The 22258-nt window shown below is 44.9% G+C and overlaps 1 long non-coding RNA gene across 1 annotated transcript in view; it reads left to right on the top strand.

Annotated features, from left to right (window-relative positions):
- LOC143211314 (uncharacterized) overlaps positions 1 to 11615 on the top strand; it is a 47759-nt gene extending 36144 nt beyond the window's left edge. Inside the window, exons 4-7 of the long non-coding RNA XR_013009432.1 lie at positions 1883 to 1968; positions 2061 to 2196; positions 2443 to 2484; positions 5506 to 11615. This is a non-coding gene — a long non-coding RNA (uncharacterized LOC143211314). The remainder of the gene's footprint in view (positions 1 to 1882; positions 1969 to 2060; positions 2197 to 2442; positions 2485 to 5505) is intronic.
- Positions 11616 to 22258: the final 10643 nt, after the last annotated feature.

Genomic DNA, 22258 nt, shown 5'->3' with positions numbered 1-22258 from the left:
GACATCGCTCGTCAGTGCAAGTCATGTTTGGATTGTCAGCAATCGAAAATCTCCCGCCATGTTAAGATGCAACCATCGCAGTTCGTCGCGCCCGACGGACGCTTCGTGCATGTCCACATAGACATCATCGGCCCGCTGCCGGCGAGCGAAGGTTATCAATACTGTCTAACGGTGATCGATAGATTTTCGCGCTGGGCTGAGGCAATTCCTCTTCGCGAAACTTCCGCGCAGACGATCTGCCGTGCCTTCTTCGAAAACTGGGTGTCCCGTTTTGGCGCACCAGCATGTCTAACGAGCGATCAAGGTTCCCAATTCGAATCGCAATTCTTTGCCGCTTTTTTAGCTCTGATTGGCTGCCGGAGAACACGAACAACTGCATACCACCCCGCGTGCAATGGCATGATCGAGCGTTGGCATCGCGTCTTGAAGGTAGCGTTATGTGCCACGCCGACCCGCAGTGGACGCGCGTTTTGCCCGTGGTATTGTTAGGATTGCGTACTCACGTCCGCCTCGATACTAATGCATCTCCCGCCGATTATGTATACGGAACATCATTGCGTTTGCCGGGCGAATTCTTTTTGTTAGATAACTTCAAACCCGACCCGCAACCGTTCCTGGAAGAATTTCGACTACACATGCGTGCCGTCAAACCTGTGCCTGTGACACATAAACGCAAAGTCAAAGCCTTCGTTTATAAAGATTTACAGTCATGTTCGCATGTGTTCATGCTAGTAAACTCCGTGCGCACGCCGTTAGAACGGCCTTACACCGGACCACACCGTGTACTCCAGCGCGTTTCTGATCGCGTATATAAAATCGAAGTGAATGGCTCGCCGCGTAATGTATCTATCGAACATTTAAAACCAGCGCACACCGTCAACGAGCAAGTCGAAAATCAAGATCAGGTTGCCGTTCAACCTATTCCGAACGTGCCGTTACGCACATACTCGCGTCGTAGGGTCACCTTCGTGAACTCCGCAAATTAAGATAAGTTTTTGTAAACGTTGCGCGTAGATTTAAGTAGCATTTAAGAATTTCTGTATAATGTCTGTATTTTTCAAAGCGAAATTTTTGTATTGCTGCCGCTCTCTTGGGGGGGAGTGTGTAGGGGCAACATGTAGTTCCGCGCTTGGCCACGGCGCTAGTGCCGCCGGGCAATCGCAGCATGCGCGCTGCGACAGCGAGTCGCCCCTCTAGACATCATGTGTCTATGTGTGCCTAGGTGTACTTCCGCCTAGACTCCTTCTTCCTTACCTGACCGTTGTACGATACACACGTGTTCGGCCGCGTTAGCGTGAATAAAGTATATATCTCAGCAGTATTGGAGTAGCAGTGAATTTTCATTTCAACTCCTCCGGTTCGAGCGGAGTAGGCCGCATTCCCTATTGGTCACCTAGGGAATATACCTACAAGACATTTACTTTAGCGACATCTACCACATAGCACGTCCTACATTAATGCGACCTGGCGCGACCGTGTTGCCCTCTTACGGCGAGGCAAAATCGAGCCCCGTTCTCCGTGCAGTGGCGCGGCAGCAGGGATCCAAAACGCGACATAGCTGCGGCGCAGTACAGCTGCAGAACGGAGCAGTTGGTTGTCTGGGTGTATTTGAATTCGCGTCTCGCGATAGAAAGCAAGTTTATGTAATTTCCGTTCAAATTAATTTTGATTTTCTATTCAAATTGAATTATTTATTTATTATTAATTCGGATTTAGTTGATCTGGATCTGATACGTGTTCTTGCCAAGTATTGGACTAAGATCCATTATTATAACACTTGCTGAAGCTGATTTCACGTGTTGATTTGGATCTGATTAATTCTGATTTAGTTTCTGACTGTTTGTGAATTGATATTAATCGCAGTTTGTTCTTTCTGTTACAGATTCCGAGGGAGAAGAATCCAAGGATAATACTACTCGATGCTACTCGATCGGTGCTTTCTTCAAGCAGGAGAGGACGTGAGCTTAAGTACAATTAATAAATAATAACAATTAATAAATATTTAACTGTAATTATTTATTTCCTATCGAGATTAATTGAATTTATTCTTTCTGTTACAGAGCCGTAAGGGTATAAAATACATATTTTGAGCCTGTTGGTCTGGATACCTATTGCTGCCTACCTTGACGACCAAAGACGACATCGATAGCAGAGATCGAGAGTAACGTGTCGTGCTTGCTTCAAGGGGGAGAGAATGTAAGTACCAAGTTTATCTTTACAATTAATCTTTATTATCGATCATTTTCTTTTAAATGAATGAAAAATTGTACAGGTTGCACAAGCTGAATTTTTTCATATTACACAAGTTGAATAAATTTTCCATACTATATTATATTGATAACTTTCCACCCCTTTGCTATTCTTATTTCAATTCACACATTATATTCCGATGAAATTGTACGAATAGATTTTTTAATATCTTGTTTCCTTTTCTGATTTCAGGTCTCTAACGCAGCTTTCTCTTCCCCCAACAAGTATACTATAGTGAGTAAACAAACAACTGTCCTTTTTATTAGTAGATTTGATTGTTAGTTAATTTTGACGAGTACAGTGACCGTGTAAAACGCCAGGCGTTTCCGCCGATTTTTATTAATATAATGCTTTGAGCGAAGGGTCGCATCTGTCCTGGCGTTACGATGTCCAGACAGGCGGATGGCGCCATTGCGTTTGGATCCGGGGTAGATTCTATCGGCTTGGAAATCCAGTCACTAGCTATCTCGTCCTTCATTTCGATTAGACTAGGATTTGCTTAACTACCGCTTTTGACAATGGCAAAGCGTAATAGTGGAGGAACCGGTCCTCTCCAGTAAACTTTGCCATTTTTAGTGCATGCCACGTATACATTAGAATATTAAAAAGACCGCGAAACGCCATATTTGTGTGATTATGTGCCATTGTCTTATAAATTCCTGTTTTTATTAATTGTAGAGAGTCTGTTGCTATTCCAAGAATGTTTACACTGCAAAAAAAACTCGGCAAAAAGTGTAGTATTCGATCTACATTATTTGCATATAGAATTGCACAAGTATTTTGACTAGAAATTTATATCTCGACTTACTCGGATGTTGCAAAGTAGAAGCACTAAGGTATGAACATTGACCTGTCCGACGTGCTTGTCCCCCAACTATGAGGTACATAATACGCACAAGTTGAAACCGATTAAGAAGTAACATTAATCAGTTTCCCTCGTGTAATAAGTGTCTGCACGATCTCCGACTTTCAATTTATTGCGAAAGTCTTTCGAGCGCTCGCATTCGCGGTTCGTAGGTTCAGAAGTCATCGGAGATCGCATCCAAGTATTGTGGTAGCGCCTTGAATACGTCGCGCATATGATAACGTTTGACAGCAAGGCCGTGAGGACATTCTTACCGATGGCCGTCCAACCGGTTCAACAGTCTCGATGTTTTTAGCTAGTAGAATGATATGAAAAAACAGCAAACTATACATAAATTTATTCATACTTTAGAGGCATCAGATAAATGATTCATATAGCAGTTACTGAATTAGAAAAATTCTGTGTGGAACACAAAGCGACAGAATCCGGCCACTATTTTGCAGCAACGTATAATATAATAATATTTATTTAATTTCGACCTCGCGGTCAGGAAATCGGACCCTTAAGGGGGTAGTCCCGTTTCCAGGATGCAAGGGTGCGGGATGCATCTTCTCATTTCTCGATAATGCAAAGATGGTGGTTTTCAGTAGTCAAAAGCGCTAGATAAAAGATCAATCTAAGCCGCAGTCGCCCTCAAAAGTCTTATTTTTACGTTTACGCGGCGAAAATAGCTCCATGCGCAGCTTTATGCTTTCGAATAATGCAAATTACGCCTCGTAAACGTAAAAATAGGAAATTTGGGGGCCACTGCGGTTCAGATGGATCTTTTATCTAGCGCTTTTGACTATTGAAAACCCTATCTTTGCATTATCGACAAATGAGAAGGCGCATCCCGCACCCTTGCAAGCCTGGAAACGAGTCTACCCTCTAATTAAAGCCTCTCCTTCTCGCAGCAGCTCAATGTTTAAACGAGAATTCTCTTTACCCGATTGTTACTATCTCGTGACACTTTGGCACTCGGTAGATCAGGGTATTTCTCAAAGACCACCCGCGAAAAGGTCAAAATCAATTACACGAACGGTCGTATAAGAACTGATACCGCGAGACTTTTTCAAAGTGATTCTTACATCCTGCACGGGAATAGAACGCGGCGGGCACGTGTATGAAATATGAAATAATGATCGAACGCCTGGAAATGTTTCATTTGCTACGCACGCTTTTGTCTATGTCTTTAAAATGCAGATCGGTCGATGTGTCACGCGGCACAATCGAGGAAAGAAGAAAACTAACGTATCCAAACCAAAACACTTCGTGTAAAGGTTGACCAAGTTCCCCGGCCCATCCACTTCAGTGATATGAAGGATGGACCAAGTTCCTCTCGCCTATCAAAGTTGTGATACGATGGATGGACCAAGTTCCTCTCGCCTATAAGGGCTGTGATATCGGGAAGGACCAATTCCCAGAGGCCAATGATTGTTGTATTCAAACTTTACAACCTACGGAACTTGGCGTCTCCGCTGGCAATAGTATTTTGAATTGCAAGAGAAAAATTTATATCCGGATTCCCAACTGCTCAAGCAAAAATCTTACGAATTTTTTTAAATCTGCCGTTGCTGCGTCTCCTGCAGTATCGTCTCCTTCTGCGCCGTATCCGGATATAAATTTTTCTCATGCAAGTCAGAGTAGTAGTGCCAGCGCAGACGCCAAGTTCCGTAGGTTGTAAAGTTTGAATACAACAATCATTGGCCTCTGGGAATTGGTCCTTCCCGATATCACAGCCCTTATAGGCGAGAGGAACTTGGTCCATCCATCGTATCACAACTTTGATAGGCGAGAGGAACTTGGTCCATCCTTCATATCACTGAAGTGGATGGGCCGGGGAACTTGGTCAACCTTTACACGAAGTGTTTTGGTTTGGATATCATGTTATTTTTGTAAGAAATGACCAGATATTCGGAGGATTCATAGACGGAAGTTAATTTGCAGAAAATAGCATGATGCATCTCACTTAAAACACGCACGTGGCTGTATCTCGGGAACGGTGCGTCCTATCGCAAAAATAACGAAATTTTCGAAAGGCTTTAACCCAAAGCATATACGGTATGCCCAACCACATGACGTAGGTGGTATTTTGATTTTAAGAAAAAAAAAAATTTTTTCGGGTTTTTCGAAAAAAAAAATTTTTTTTCGGGATTTTCGATTTTTCCTGTTGGTTTGGATATAAAAGAAACCTGATTCCAAAATTTCAAGTTTCTAGCTTGTCTGGAAGTGGGTTAGAATTAACATGATCATCATCATCATCATCATCATCATCCTCCTATATATATTCCAAGAATTATGCGTTTTTGGGGTATTTTTATCTCAGGTTCCAGGCTAGGTAGAAAGTTGCTTTTTACATGAGAGTTAGTTGATATTATATCTAGCTCAAATAAAAATTTTGGTTGACCTAGGTTACCGGGGAGAGCGGCAGCGGCGGTGGCAATATGGCTAAAAAGCGCAAAACTATCGTACGCGAATAACTACTCGGCAGCTTAGAGGTGGCGGGAGGGGAACTTGGTGCGCGCGCTGCCGCGCGCGTTGATAGTCATCGAACTAAGGGTACGATCACAGTGGATCCGACATCAGACAGACCTGGTGACGTCAGAGCCGCCAACAGACATTTCAAATGTGTGGGTAGGCCCAGGTAGGCCCGTCTGTGAGACCTTTCTAGTTTCGTCCTGCATCGACCGACAGGAAGGCCCTCGTTTTGGAAACTCGGAGTTCATTGTACCAGCATTTGTTGGCCGTTCCCGGGGTTGTTCTCTATGGAGAGGTTTATGACAGGTCATTACTATTGAGTTGGAAGTCGACACTTTCTCGGGCAACACGTGTTGACGCAGTAAAAAATTATGAATTGGACGCGCTAAAAACAGCTTTCTGAAAAATAGCTTCGCCGTCGATCGCTCAATAATGACCCGTCTATTTGCATGCCCAATGTTTTATTGCACGTACCGATAGCCGCTACGCTATCGTACGTCGCATAGTGGTGCTAAATCCCCAAGACGTGGCAATAATTCGTTTATTATGGTAATAGTCCAGTCGCCAGGTACTTTTACCAGGAAAATATTCCGAACTTAATGAAATTTTGACACGTCATTTAGGGGTACTCTGGGGTGTCGAATTTCAGTTTTCGACCTCGAGGACCCTGTGCTAACTTGGGGAGGGGGAAAAAACCACGATTTTTATTACCTTGTTTTGGTTTTTCGTCTATTACTCAAAAACTGTGGGTCCTATGAACTTTTGTCTTCCATTTTGGGAAAGAGCATTAAATTTCCTTCAAATTTCACTGGTCAATCTTTTTTTTCGACCAAATAGGCACCGAGAGACAGGCGTTCAAAATTAGGAAATTAAGTGGCAACTGACGAATATAGGGAAAGACGGAGCAAATTACACTGTCTAACAACAAAAATGTTTCCATATAACTGTTGGGTGTATCTTATACAGTTTTTAGCGCTCATTCCGAATCTGGTTTTAATTTTTCTCCTACACGCACAGTTTTTGAGAAATTTGAGTTTGAAAAAAAACACGTTTTTCGACTTTGAACAGATATTATGATGTTATTATAAAAGATATTGTATTATTCTTTACAGCAAAAGATTCTCTAGACTTTCCCGAATCCAGTGATGTGCAATAGTAATACATTATGATTGTTTAAACAATCATTAAAGACGGAGAGGCATCACTTTTGTACACATTTCTGAGGATATTTTTCAATTAAAAAAAAAAATAAGAGTCTAAGGGTCTAGCGGAAAATCGAATTCCACCACGCGATAGAGCAGACTTTTATCTTGAGAAACCACTCTTTCAACTTTCCAACGTCGACATTTTTTTCGATCCTGAAAGTCCAATCGCCAGGTCGAAAAAAGGGCGTCTACCTGCATGGTATTCCGAACTTAATGAAATTTTGACACGTCATTTAGGGGTACTCTGGGGTGTCGAATCTAAGTTTTCGACCTCGCGGACCCTGTGCTAACTTGGGGAGGGGGAAAAAACCACGATTTTTGTTACCTGTTTTTGGTATTTCGCCTATAACTCCAAAACTATGGGTCCTACGAGCTTTTCCTTTTTATGTTTGAAAAGAGCATTAAATTTCCTTCAAATTTCACTAGTTAAACGTATTTTTTGATCCAATAGGTACCGAGAAACAGGCGTTCAAAATTAGGAAATGTTTCTCAAAATGTCACTTTGAGCCACACATTGTGACATTTAGCAGGAAATTGCAGGTTTTTGGCTCACAAATTTAGTTTTTCAACATATCTACATATAATCTACATACTATGTATACCCCTTACATTTTCACCCCCTTCGGACACCCCCACCCCAACCCCCGGAAGACGAATTTGAGAAATACGTAAAAAAAGTATATACATTCCCCCTCTCCAAGTTAGCACAGGGTCAGCGAGGTCGAAAACTTAGATTCGACACCCCAGAGTACCCCTAAATGACGTGTCAAAATTTCATTAAGTTCGGAATATTTTCCAGGTAGACGCCTTATTTTCGACCTGCTGACTGGACTATAATGTCATTTTGAAAAATCTATGTGTATTGAAATATATTGCAGTATTAATACGTTACAGTATTAATGCAACGATTGTAGATTATAATAGAACCTAAGCACAAACACTGACATTGGAAACAACTGCGACATATACTATTGAAGGAAAACATTTTTTCTCATTTCTTTGTTGTTTTTGTGTATATGCACTCCTTGATTTTCAAAAGTTTCATAGTGTAAATATTATTCAGTGCGGTGAGTATATGTATTATATTATCGCCGGACCTCGTTCAGCGAAGCCTTTTAGAAACTCGGGGTTTATTGCACCAGCATTTGCTGGTGTAGCAAAGTTTGTATTTTTTACAATGACCATTATGTTCCGTCGCAACGGATCGTAGTCCTACACAAAGAAATGTTTTCCTCGCAAGAAATTCGTCAACGGAAATTCTCCTTTAAACATAAAGAACCATGGCATCTGCAGTGAACCGTACTGCCGCGCGGAATATAGAGCCTAAGGGTCGACTTCGTATTTTATTTATGATATAGCCGTTACCAACCGTTTTTCGGATTAGAAGATTATTTATGCTACGGCCACTCAGGTACGGCCAAATGTTATTTTGTACATCCGGCAATTCTCGGAATACTTACTTCGTTCCGGGTTAAGAATATTCACGGTCACTCAAGATACAACTCTAAAGAACCCTCGCCGTCATAAATTACAGTCCCAGATGTGTACGCCCGCGTTCGCTAAGCTCGGTCCAAGGATAAACATTCAATTCTTTAAGGATACGGTCAAGGGTGCGACAGTCAACCGTCGAGCGACATCAATTACTGCTCTTGCCTTCATATCAGGTAGTGCCCCACTCTTCCTTCCGACTAGACCAGCCTCTCAGTCACCATGGAAGGAAGTTTGAACAATTAAGGGTGTCCTGATTGGTAAACGACGAGTTGACTGAACCAACCCGGACAGTTCTTTCCCTCATTACAATAGATTCTACTTCCCTTTCCTTGTCTAATGTCAACCTCTCCACCCACGAGGAACCTAACCGACCTCTCGCCAAGAACAACGTCCAGTACTTTCAGCAGTTCGTCTTCGAATCTCTGAACGAGTAACACTGACTAGTCTTGCTTGAGCGTCTCACGTGATTGCTGCATACACGATCAGCACATTTCACTACAATACAGATCAACACGGTTTGATCTGCGCGCGTCTAAGGCAGGATCTGTTGGATTAGCCTTACTGACGAGTTCACCAACAGATCTAGAACGAAACGCGATTCCTTCAGTTAAATTCCTTGTCCACACGATCCGTTATTTAAATTGAAACAGTTGTCTAAGATTAGTTTGGCGGGCAACATTCGAACAGTCGCGAACCCATTTTCTCTACAATCGAACATTTAGAAATTGTTAGTTCCGCGATCGAACACATTATCATAATGTTTTTAGCACGTCCAATTCATAATGTTGGACAAAGCATGCTCCGTTCTTTACAATAGTTTGTTTTCGGCTGTACCAGGCTTCGCTGAACGAGGTCCGGCGCACAGTGCTCGAAAACGTGCCCAAAAATAGAAAAAATGAATTTTCAAATCGAGAGTTTTAGATCCTTGGGTTGGTTGTACTTATGTTTGGGCTATTTTATGGTTATTGAAAAAAGTGTCTGGCCCTTCTAAGTACCAAACCGGGAAATTCAGTATGAAAATGACATTCTTTGAGAGCGCAGCTACGTACTGCGAATTATCGCGTCAGCAAAGTGTGCATAACTCGCTACATTTACATTATATTGTGCTAATTTTCATTCTATAATATGGAGGGTACCCCTGGAGGTAAGTAAATCATACTTATGTATTGTATAAGGTGCAAATAATTATGGATAATCTATTATACGGGACGTATAAAAATTTCATACAAAAATTTCAGAAAACTAGGGAAATCGTTACGATTTTGAGGGATTGTGAGCATGGGACTTGTACACACTTTTAGATTATAGTATCACCTAGTAGAATCAACAAAGATCGGACACCCCCAGGTGCCACTTTAGTTATTATAACTATTTTTGTAATGCGGAGTGCATGTCCGTATTCAATCCTCTTGGCGGCCGTAGTTGCTGCGAGCACTATGGCCGCCACGGGGAGCGAGATGCGCGGCCGGGAGAAGTGGGGGTATTCCACGGGTATTCCTTGAGAACCCCTATCACGCGTGCTACTTCTGGCCATGCCTGTAATAGATTCTACCTCTTAGATTATTCTGCTGTTAGTGTATAGCGGAACGATTTGAAGTTTTTTGTAATTTTGACATCAGATTTATAACCAGCGTCCCTAAAAACCTATGAGTATCAATTTTGAACTAAATTGGAGTACTCTTTCCTATTTTGGGCACGTTTTGGCGATTTCCGACCACTGTGCGGCGCGGCGGTCTGCAACAGCTGTCTTGCAAGGAAAAACCATTTGCATCTTGTATGATTCATCTTGAATCAAAGTAACAAAAATCAGATTGAAACACTATACATATGCCCCCTAGGAACCATGCAACATTTGTTTGAACATTTTTTTCGCACGAGAAATAGCTTGCGAATTATTTGAGATCGTCATGTTGTCAGACTCAAACTGCAAACTACAAACAGTTGTTAGGTTTGAATTGTTTGTTATTTTGAGTCCATAAAATTGCTGAATATTCTCTAGACATGCTGAAATAAGGGTCTACAGCGTTTGTCCTAAAATTACACCTTTCACGTAGTGAAAAATCATTTTTAATCGGTTTATGTTCAACAAGTAGTCGAATACACTGCCCCGTACGAGCGATTATACCGTTACCGCCCACTACTACGCGATTGCAGGGGGTGGCAAGGCGCCATCTCGTATGGGTCCGAACTAGTGTCATTGTATTGATGCGAGCCCGAGAAGAAGCTTTTCAGGGCAGGAGTACGGTGACGTGTCTAGGTTTGAATGCGCGGCCGATTGGGTCAGAGTTATAAGGAGGCTCGACACGGAATTCGTAAAGATGTTTCGACACGACGCGACGCGATGTTTCGTCAATCGCTCGCAGGGGACTGTCTATTTTATTTTAACAAAATCACAACGTAAAGCATACATTAGTTAACAAAACATTAACGCAACATGCAAATCAATCAAAACATATATGACACGTAAATCGATAAAAATATATACATATAACCAGTGGCGCACCCAGGGGGGGAGCCAGGGAGCCAAGTCCCCCACCAAGAAAAAAATGTTCAGCTTCCAAAATTAAAATCGCGGAATAGCCCTGGGTACCGTTGATAGATATTTTGGCTTAAAAAAAAGGTCATCACGCAAAACCTAGGGCTGGGTTCAACTCGCCCCCCCCCCAAGATTACATCCTGGGTGCGCCACTGCATATAACACTTAAACATTAAACTCACACTCAGTCATATGACATGCACACTTACCTCATTCTTACAACATCTTACAATTCGGCCGTCCTGACGACAAATCGTCCCGATTTACCGAAATATAAACAACAAATATACATATACCGTAGACTGTCGATTTACACAGTTTACAACTCTTACAACCAATATATACCGCAGACTGTCAATTTACAGTTTACAACTCTCGGCCGTCCTGACGATAAATCGTCTCGATTTACCATAGACATACAGGGTGTCCCAAACTAAGTGTAAGTCCCGGAAATGGGAGGTTCCTGAGACCATTTTAAGAGACATTTTCCTTTGCACCAATGTCAACTGCGGCTTTGTTTAGGAGTTACTAACGAAAAACACGGACCAATCAGAACGCGCCCTGGGCCGCCGCGCCGCACAGTGGGGTATTTGGCCTGTTTAGCGCGCCAAAACTATTGCGACGTTATTAATAGTGTGAAGGTCATACTATTATATATCGTTGAATTCGTCTTAACACCAGCTACAACACTATCAAATCAAAAATACAACTTAATGTTTAAAAAATCGAAGCGACCTTGTTTTTTTGTTTTAAACAAAATTTTTTCGAAGTTTTATACAGGGTGTCCCAAGACCCCTTCGACTCCGGGAAATGGGAGGTTCCTTAGGTCATTTGAAGCAACATTTTCCTTTGCACCAACGTCAGCCGGGGCTTTGTTTAGGAGTTATTAACGAAAAACACGGACCAATCAGAGCGCGACCTAGACGCGCGATGGCACGTTCAGCCCGGCGCGCCGGGAGACGAGCGTGGTGTAACGCCGCGATGCCGTAACGAACAAGAGTTTCTCGAGATTATGTGAATCCTCCCCGATTTGGATGAGCTTTGGATATGTTGTCAAGACCATGATTCTGAACAACATTTCCCTTTACAGTTTTTGTCGGCCGGCTTTAGTTTACGCGATAAATGTAAAAACTTTTAATTGTTGTATCGGAAACGATCGACGACCGAACGATACGTGATGGAGGAGGCGCCGGAATCGCACAGCGCTGTGCGCGAAGTTAAACTTTAGAAATAAAGAACGATACCAATGAGTAGAAGTGGACTGTATTCTGAATTGTGTTCCTTGTACAAGCGTAATGAGCGTAAAAACCGACAAGACTCGCGGAGACTTCGTAAACCGAGCTGGATTCACGTTGTAGGACTACACGACGTGTGGAGGCCGAACTTCAGACATGCGTCACAAGAGGGACAGGCACTCGACTAGGCCTTTCCCGCAAGTACTCGTTCCTCAACGATTAGCATATATACCGTCCTCAATCGCCTTCCGACATCCCCACGTCTAAGGCAAGGTCCGCCAGTCAGCCTTACTGATGAGTCCTCTGGCGGGCCTGGGACGAAACGCCTCCTTCCTTTTTCCTCCTCTCCTTCCCAAGTAGTCGAGCTATGTATCATAGTTGCCCATGGCTATGCTAGCTCCTACAACGTCATCGGGATCGCGGATTGGTCCTTAAGGATCATCCGATAATTAGCGATCGGTGATTGGGACACGATCGATAGACCCTAAAGGGGGAAACGGGGTAACGCGGATTCTTACCACGGTTCGCTATGAGAGCGGTCGGCGGCTGACGTCACGACGAAGAGAGAGAGCGGCGCGTGACGAGGATACAACCTCGAACGTTCACGCGATCGCGAACATACCGCCCGCCTTGAAACGTTGCTTTCAAAGAGAGCGACGAGTTAACGCCGCCGCATCGCATACAGAATTTTGTTGTTTGACGCAAAACGAACACTCACGACGCAAACATGAATAGCACTCTTCTCTGGAACCGAAGGTTCGCTGTCAAACATCTATTCCCCGTCTAACGCCTTTTCCAAGACCGCGTTCGGCTAACAAAGAGTGTTCGCATTCAGCTAGAGCGGTATACAAACTAGCTTATAGTAGTTCGTGCTCCTAATTAATGCGTAATCGTCTATAGTGTCTCGAGAACGTGTACAGTCGTTACAGAGGAATCATTATCGTTTGGTTTTTAGTGGTGGCGTCGCGCAGCCTCGCAAGTTTCATTTTCGGCGCACGCGAACTTAAAGCTAACGCAGAACTCAACTAACGAGTCGAGATAATACAATTTTATCTACAGGAGTGACTGTACAAAGTTAGGTAGAAGCGGAAACAATTGGCAGCGGGCACAGCTTCACAATCGGACGGGTCAGTTCGGTTGAAGAGGTCTTGACGGTGACCACGCGAACCCGACCGTCTGCCCCTGGATGCACGGTTTTCACGCGACCGAGTTCCCATTTGCACGGGGGAAGCGCGGAGTTCCGGATTAAGACGAGCTGACCGGGTTCGATTGATGGCTGCTCCTGTCGCCACTTGCTTCGCTGCTGGAGGGTGTTTAAATAGTCGTTCACCCAGCGCTTCCAGAAATGTTCCGTCACAGATCTGACGAGCTGCCAACGCGTGAGGCGATTCTCGGACAGTTCGAGGACGGACGGTTGTGGGGGTGCCGTGAGCGGGGAGCCTATTATGAAGTGTCCAGGCGTGAGGACATCAAAATCGTCCACGGAGTCTCGCAATGGAGCTAGAGGTCGCGAATTTAGGCAGCATTCAATGGAGCATAGCAAAGTGCTAAACTCCTCGAACGTAAAGGTTCGAGCACCGACAACCCGCCTTAGATGGTGTTTGAGGCTCTTCACTCCGGCTTCCCACAAACCTCCGAAATGCGGTGCGGAGGGGGGAATAAAATGCCAAACGATACAGTCGCTGGCGGTTTTATTTAGAAAGTCCGGATTCCGTAGGGTCGCTCGGTACATTCGACATAATTCACGGTCCGCGGACCACGAATGTGGTCCCGTTATCGGAATACATGGCGCAAGGTATTCCACGTCGAGAACAAAATCGATCAAATGCGCGAATGAAAGCTGGGGTGGAATAGTCGGATACTAGTTCGAGGTGAATTGCCTTCGTGGCTAGGCACACGAACAGAGACACATACGCTTTGCGCGACGTAATACCGCGCCCGGACGACGCGCGGATTTGAAACGGACCAGCATAATCCACTCCACAGTGAGAAAAACATCTGGACGAAGGGGAGACGCGTGGAGTCGGAAGTTGGCCCATCAACTGAGCTGGGACAGCGGCCCGTTCGCGAACACACACTACGCAAGCATGAATTGTGCTCTTTACCAAACTGCGAGCACGGAGTTTGCCGCAGCGTATGTAGGGTCAATTGAAGGCCTGCGTGCAAGGCGCGTAGATGAGCATGCTCGATGATTTGCTTGACCAATGGGTGTGACGCGAGTATGATTGGGTGTTTGACACTGAATGCCACCGGAGCGTGTCGTAGACGTCCACCGACTCGAAGAATTCCGTCGTCATCGACGAACGGATCGAGAGCTAACAGCGAACTTTTTGGGGAGAGACTGCGGCGCTGACGGAGCGCATCGACTTCGGAAGGGAAACAATCGCGTTGAATGCAATTGATCCAGAAGATTCGCGCGGCGGAACAGTTCTCGGCCGACAGAGTTCGGCCTGGCGTCGAGGGAGCGAGAGAACGCGAGCGGCGTGGGCGACAAGCGCGCAAGAATTTAAATAGATATCCCGTAACGCGAAGAAGTTTCGGCCACGACGAATATCTGGACGACAAGTCCCAAGGTTCGGAAGTGACTGTAGCCACGGACACCGCAGCCTTTTCCTCCCTACAGACCAAGTCGATCGGCGTAACTGACGTGGGTTCGGAAGGCCATTGTTCCTCGGATGAGCCTAGCCAGTAAGGTCCTGACCACCACAGAGAATGCGCTGCGAGCTCGCCTCCTAGTATGCCGCGTGACGCACAATCGGCCGGATTGTCTTCCGAGGGCACGTAGCGCCAAACGACGTCGGGAGCGCGAATTTGAATTTCGTGCACACGGTGGGCCACGAACGTTTTCCAACGTGACGGACTGTCGCGCAGCCATGCAAGCACGATAGTGGAGTCACCCCAGCAAAAACATGAGTGAGGGCGACCGTTTAGGGAATTCCGAACGAATTCGAGAAGGCGCGCGAGGAGCAGAGCAGCGGACAATTCTAAGCGCGGTATCGTTAGGGGGGATATGGGAGCTACCTTAGACTTGCTCGCCAAGAGAGACACGTTGACCACACCGGATTTGGAGGTGGTCTTCAAATAAACGACTGCAGCGTATGCGTGGGACGAAGCATCGCAGAAACCGTGCAGTTCGACCGGACCTGAACTGGAGTCGAGGCCGGTCCAGCGAGGCAGCGATAATGCTTTCAGCGATTCTAATCCGGTGTAAACGGAATTCCACCGTACTCGAATTTCATTTTGTAGAGCCTCATCCCAGGAGACGCGCAGACGCCAGAGATCCTGGAGGAGGATTTTGGCTGTGATTGTAACGGGGGTCACCCAGCCCAACGGATCATAAATTTTCGAAATCGCCGATAAAATCGCTCGCTTTGTTTCGGGAACGGTCGTCGGGATATTTAATTGAATTTGGAACGCGTCGTCCAACGGGTTCCACCCGATCCCGAGCACCTTGACGTGGTCATCGACGGCCAATGACCTGGTGCAGGCCAATCCATGGTCGGACGGATCTATGTCGTTAAGAAGTTCCGTGCAGTTACTCGACCACTTTCGAAGCTCGAACTTTCCGCGGCGAAGTAGCCCTACGACTTGATCGCGGCGCGCGCGGACAAGTTCGACAGAATCGCCACCAAAGAGGACATCGTCGACGTAAATCTGATCGCGTAGAATGGGCACCGCAAGAGGGAAATTTGCCCCCTCGAGTTCACGGAGGCGCTGAATGACTCGAAGCGCAATGAACGGAGCGCACGTCATGCCGTATGTGACCGTGAGCAGGACGTGGTCGATAGGGGATTTTGTAATGGCATCTAGCCAAAGAATGCGTTGAAAATTGACGTCGCGAGGATCGACCAAAATCTGTCGATACATTTTTGCGACGTCAGCACTGTAAACGTACCGGTGATGACGCCGTTTCAGAATTACAGACAGCAGGACTGTCTGTAATTTTGGGCCTGCTAGGAGCAGGTCATTGAGCGAGTGACCGTTAGAGGTCAAGCTTGATGCATTAAAGACTACGCGCAAATGTGACGTTGCGCTCCCGGGCCGAAATACAGGATGGTGGGGAATGTAGACAGCCTGTGTGGCCGGGGGGAGTTCCGCGGTCACGCGTCGCATGTGGCCGAGGGCTTCGTATTCGCGCATAAAATCGCAGTATTCTCGTTCGAGTTCGGTATCTTTGCGGAATTTGTTGGTCAATGCGAATAGTATGCGTCCTGCCGAGTGCCGAGAGTGACCTATTTCAAGCGGAGGATCGCGAGTGAACGGGAGACGAACTACGAACCGTCCGTCTGGATTGCGCGAGTGAGTGGTCATAAAATGTTCTTCGCATTGTCGTTCTGTTGAAGACAGCGGAGAGCACCGAGGGAGTTCTTCCACCTCCCAGAACCGACGCAGCTCCGACTCCAAAGAGGAAGAGCAGTGGTGCGAGAATGCGATCGAAGAGGACCGATTCTTCTTGCACGATGAAACTTCTACACACGAAAAGGAAGAGTTCGTGGTGGAGGAACCGTCGCGATCGACGGAAGAAGACGGAATGGGCCCCGAGATAACCCACCCGAAAATTGAATTCTGGGCTATCGGTTGTCCCTGACGTCCTTTACGAATCCCGTTTAGGATTACATCGCCATATAGATCTGCTCCGAGGATCATTTGAATGGACTCGGAATTTGTGGGCACCGGGTCTGCCCACTGAAGATCTTTCAAATGTTGGAATGAAGACGGATCTGCAGTGCATTGTGCGTTATAAGCTGTTAACGTTGGCATAACCAACGCAGTTGTGACCAGCGACGGAGTAGTCGAGTGGACTGGACTCACGTGAATTTCGACAGACGATCGCACAGTTTCCACGTGGGCTCCGCCGACCGCGGAAATCGTAACATTTCTACGGGTCTTTTTTGCACGAAGCAATTGAGCTAAATTTTCCGTGACAAGTGTGACTTCGGAGCCCTGATCAAGGAGAGCTCTTACTATCGTGGTACGGCCTGACGAAGCACGTATCTTGAGCCTCGCTGTCGCCAAGAGTACGAGTGAGGGGGGACGACGGGGAGTCATCGCAGACAACGATACAACGGTAGAGCAGCCCGGTAATGGAGGTGAAGAGCGGGGCGCGGACGGATCGACTAGGTTCGCGCGACTTTTCGACGCGTCGTGAAGAGAGGAATGGTGAGTTTGTTGACAAACGCGACATTTGAATTTGCTCGAACAATCGGACACCGCGTGTCGTTCGCTTAGGTAATTATAACATCGCGAGAGCCGGTTTACAATTTCGCGTCGCTTTTCCGGAGATTCGGCTAGGTATTGCGGACATGAACTCAGAAAGTGTCGTGAATGACAGAGTGGGCAAGACGATTGCGAAAACGGAGTATTCGTCTTTCCCGTATTATCTGATCTCCGCCGCAATTCTGAGGAAGCGCTCGGACGCTCGGACGATTGCGAGGTCGTGACGGCGTGTACGCGAGGGCATGACGTCGTCTTCGACGTCACAGAATCGCAGGGTTCGACGGACATTTCATCGAGCGCACGCGCACGAGCGAATAGGAAAGTCGTTAATTCGGTAAATGATTTTGGCGTGTCGGACTGAGATGAAGCGATGCACCATGCTTTCGACGTAACTGGATCAAGTTTTCGCGATACTAAAAGAACTAACATATCCGTCCACAATTCTTCTGGAGAGCGATCCAGTTTCGACAGTGATGTGTTCGCTACGTTCGCTCGATCAATCAAAGAGTGCAGATCGACTGCAGATTCGCGCTCAACCGCAGGTAAATCGATCAGATTCGACAAATGCATTTTAATCAGTCGACGTTTGCTCTCGAATCGCGTAGTCAGAGTGCGCCACGCTGTCGAAAAGTTGTCGGCGGTTATCGGAATGTTTCCGAGGGCTTCGAGCGCGGGCCCTGTAAGCGACGACACTAAATAATGCATGCGCATGAAATCCGTTAATTCGCGATTTGACATGATAAGCGACTTGAACCGATCTCGAAATGACTCCCATTCGTTTGGGTCGCCGCTAAACGGAGCTAACGGTACGCGAGGAAGATGCGCAAGCGCGACGGAAGGCTTGAGTAGACTCGTGGAGGAGTTGTCCGGAGAATGCAATGTTGGACTCACGTGTGACCCCAGGTTATCGAGGGCGTCCAGTAGAACATCCCTGGAGCTGATGTAAGTATCCTCAGTTGTCTGGAAGTGGTCGTCCGCGAAATAAGATACAGTCGGGTGGTTTTCCTCAGGTACATTGGTGAGCAGCTGCACGTGGCCATCACTGAACGCAGTCCAAGCGTTTTCGAGAGAAGAGAGTCGCGCTTGAACTTTGCTGATTGTGAGGTTGGCTTTCCCGATCTTTCGAAAATTCTCAACCGTCCGCAGGATCGTCCGTTGCAGCATGGCTTGCCGGTGGAAGTCCGCCATCTTGAGAGAGCACGTGTGAACTCCGAAATTTGCCGTTTACTCTAACTTCGAATCCGGCTCGAAGGACCAATTTTATGTATCGGAAACGATCGACGACCGAACGATACGTGATGGAGGAGGCGCCGGAATCGCACAGCGCTGTGCGCGAAGTTAAACTTTAGAAATAAAGAACGATACCAATGAGTAGAAGTGGACTGTATTCTGAATTGTGTTCCTTGTACAAGCGTAATGAGCGTAAAAACCGACAAGACTCGCGGAGACTTCGTAAACCAAGCTGGATTCACGTCATCGGGATCGCGGATTGGTCCTTAAGGATCATCCGATAATTAGCGATCGGTGATTGGGACACGATCGATAGACCCTAAAGGGGGAAACGGGGTAACGCGGATTCTTACCACGGTTCGCTATGAGAGCGGTCGGCGGCTGACGTCACGACGAAGAGAGAGAGCGGCGCGTGACGAGGATACAACCTCGAACGTTCACGCGATCGCGAACAATTGTAAATCGATCGATTGTACTATCTTTTACCCGATTTGGATGAGCTTTGGATATGTTGTCAAGACCATGATTCTGAACATTTCCTTTAGACTTTTTGTCGGTCGGAAGAACTTTACTTGTCAATTCATATGGGTGGATCTTTTTACCCGACTTACGGCAACGTTACCCGAACGAGAGAAGAAGCAGAAACTGATTGTATTGAAACCTCACTTATTCAGCCGTAAATCCATTTGCTGCTTCGAAATGTGTGTCACTGGGTCACTCGGTGACGAACTGTACAGATGTCTTCAGGTATACGACAGTACCGAAAGCTAAGGGACGTACGGCCAGGTCGACGAACTGCACAGCCGCTGGTAGAAGGCCTAAGGGATGCGCGGTCAAGTCGACGATCCAGAATTTCACTTTCACTTTCGAATCGATAAATAATTCGTATGTTTATTTCACACAGATGCCTTGAAATTTTTCCACACTCACAATCACTGTTCACATTTGTCAACACATAGTTATGCACTAATAATAATTGCTTAAACTAATTAAACGATTATTTAATCTAATCACTAGACTGCGGATCTGTATGTAAAATGAAAGTTGGCTGCCGCTATTACAAGGGACAGGAGCCAGACAGATATTTGATTCTTACTGTGATCATTTTAAGAAGTTGAAAATAATACATTGGTGTTCTGAAATTACTTTAATCTCTCTAGTGTCTTAAAATGCACCTACTCATATTTGCTACAAATGCATGAAATCCGCAGTGATTGCATTACCTGATTGTTGTGATTTGTGCAGCAGGACAAGGGATATGGCAATTATTATTAGTGCATAACTATGTGTTGACAAATGTGAACAGTGATTGTGAGTGTGGAAAAATTTCAAGGCATCTGTGTGAAATAAACATACGAATTATTTACCGATTCGAAAGTGAAACTGAAATTCTGGATCGTCGACTTGACCGCGCATCCTTTAGGCCTTTTACCACCGGCTGTGCAGTTCGTCGACCTGGCCGTACGTCCCTTAGCTTTCGGTACTGTCGTATACCTGAAGACATCTGTGCAGTTCGTCACCGAGTGACCCAGTGACACACATTTCGAAGCAGCAAATGGATTTACGGCTGAATAAGTGAGGTTTTAATACAATCAGTTTCTGCTTTTTCCCTCGTTCGGGTAAAGTTGCCGTAAGTCGGGTAAAGAGATCCACCCATATGAATTGACAAGTAAAGTTCTTCCGACCGACAAAAACTGTAAAGGGTAATGTTGTTCAGAATCATGGTCTTGACAACATATCCAAAGCTCATCGAAATCGGAGAGGAAATAGTTCAGATAGTACATCGATCGATTTACAATTACAAGTTTTTACATTTATCGCGTAAACTAAAGCCGGCTGACAAAAACTGTAAAGGGAAATGTTGTTCAGAATCATGGTCTTGACAACATATCCAAAGCTCATCCAAATCGGGTAGAAGATAGTACTATCGATCGATTTACAATTACAAGTTTTTACAATTATGTATCTCGTAAACTAAAGCCGGCCGACAAAAACTGTAAAGGGAAATGTTGTTCAGAATGATGGTCTTGACAACATATCCAAAGCTCATCCAAATCGGGGAGGATCCACATAATCTCGAGAAACTCTTGTTCGTTGCGGCATCGCGGCGTTACACCGCGCTCGTCTCCCGGAGCGCCTGGCTGAACGTGCCATCGCACGTCTAGGTCGCGCTCTGATTGGTCCGTGTTTTTCGTTAATAACTCCTAAACAAAGCCCCGGCTGACATTGGTGCAAAGGAAAATGTTGCTTCAAATGACCTAAGGAACCTCCCATTTCCCGGAGTCGAAGGGGTCTTGGGACACCCTGTATATTGAAGTTTATATTGAAGTTAATACTGTTAAACTTTTGTTTCAAACATTTTTTCGTAAAAAAAAAAATATATTATAAATATTAATTAATTTTTATTAATTTTTTTTTATAATATAAATTAATATTCTAGCAATAATGACTTTCAATTTCCTTCATTTACTTCCAAGTATCTATCACCTACAGCTCAGTTATTTCATCATTATCAGTCATATGATATACGGTCGGTTCATGCCATACTGATCTAAATCGCATAAAAAGGTATGTTCCAGCACGAGATCGCATATAAACTTTTCAGGATTGTATAAAGCAATGTCTAATGATTAACCCCTAAAAAAATTAGAGGGGTGTTTTGCGGAGAAAAAAAGTTATTACATGATACATATTAATTTTCTGAAAAAAAGTATATCACTTTTAATTGTTTATTCTATCAAAACCACCGAAGAGTATAAAACAAAAAGCAGTAAAATTACTCTATAAACCTTCCTTTACATCCTAGGTATGTTTTTATCTCGATTTGATACACTAAACTTGTGAGAAAGATCATTTCTTTAACACAAGTTTTTCCATGCTTCTCTCGGTCACGAGAATATGTTACTTTCAAGTATCTATAGGTTACTAAATAGTACCGTTTATGGAAAAATATTATTGTAGATTACTTGCATATATATTCAGGTACATGGGTAAAAAGTTTTAGTCATTTTGAACAAAGTAAAAATTTCGACTTTTGGCGCGCTAAACAGGCCAAATACCCCACTGTGCGCCGCGCCGCACAGTGGGTAAAATCGACGTTCTAGCTGTTCACGGGCTAAAAACTCAAAGTCCTCATATCGATTTTTAACGAATGCACAATGTTTCTTAAATGTCTATTACATTCGAAAACGATAATATTAATTAAAGCTATTAAAAACTCTCGTTACAATAAACGTTCAAAGATCGAACTTTTTCAGATACGATTTATCACCGAAAAAAATCCTTTTCTTCATAATGATGTCCTGAAAAACCTACTGAAGATTAAGCGACCAATTTTTTTTTATATGAAGAATGTATATCTATGTTGAGAACGCACCAGAAACTAAACGTCATTGTTCATAATTTATTATGAAAAAAAATATTTAATCAACTAAGGAAAATCGTCGAAGTTTTTCACCTTTGACAAGGGATAAAGTTGTCATTCCCGGGGATTCCCATGGTCTGACAAAGTGGAACATTTTCGGCAAGATCTCCTCTAAAAGATCGAGCAAAATTTAGATCCGGGATAATCCGGGGAACCGAAGTTATGATAGTTTAAGGCAGTGGTCGGCACGGAGGAGACTCTGCATTCTCAGCGGTCCTTCTCGTATCCTGTTTTTCGTCCAACCGTCCCGTCGTTCTCGTGCTACAGCGTGCATTTCGAATTTCGACACTCTAAATGCCCTTCCTAAATTCTTTAGAAAAATCTTGCGGAAAATCAGTGTCGTTCGAG

This window comes from Lasioglossum baleicum, chromosome 8 (genome assembly GCF_051020765.1).
Source record: "Lasioglossum baleicum chromosome 8, iyLasBale1, whole genome shotgun sequence".
Lineage (NCBI taxonomy): Eukaryota > Metazoa > Arthropoda > Insecta > Hymenoptera > Halictidae > Lasioglossum > Lasioglossum baleicum.
This window is presented reverse-complemented; position numbering and strand designations above follow the sequence as displayed.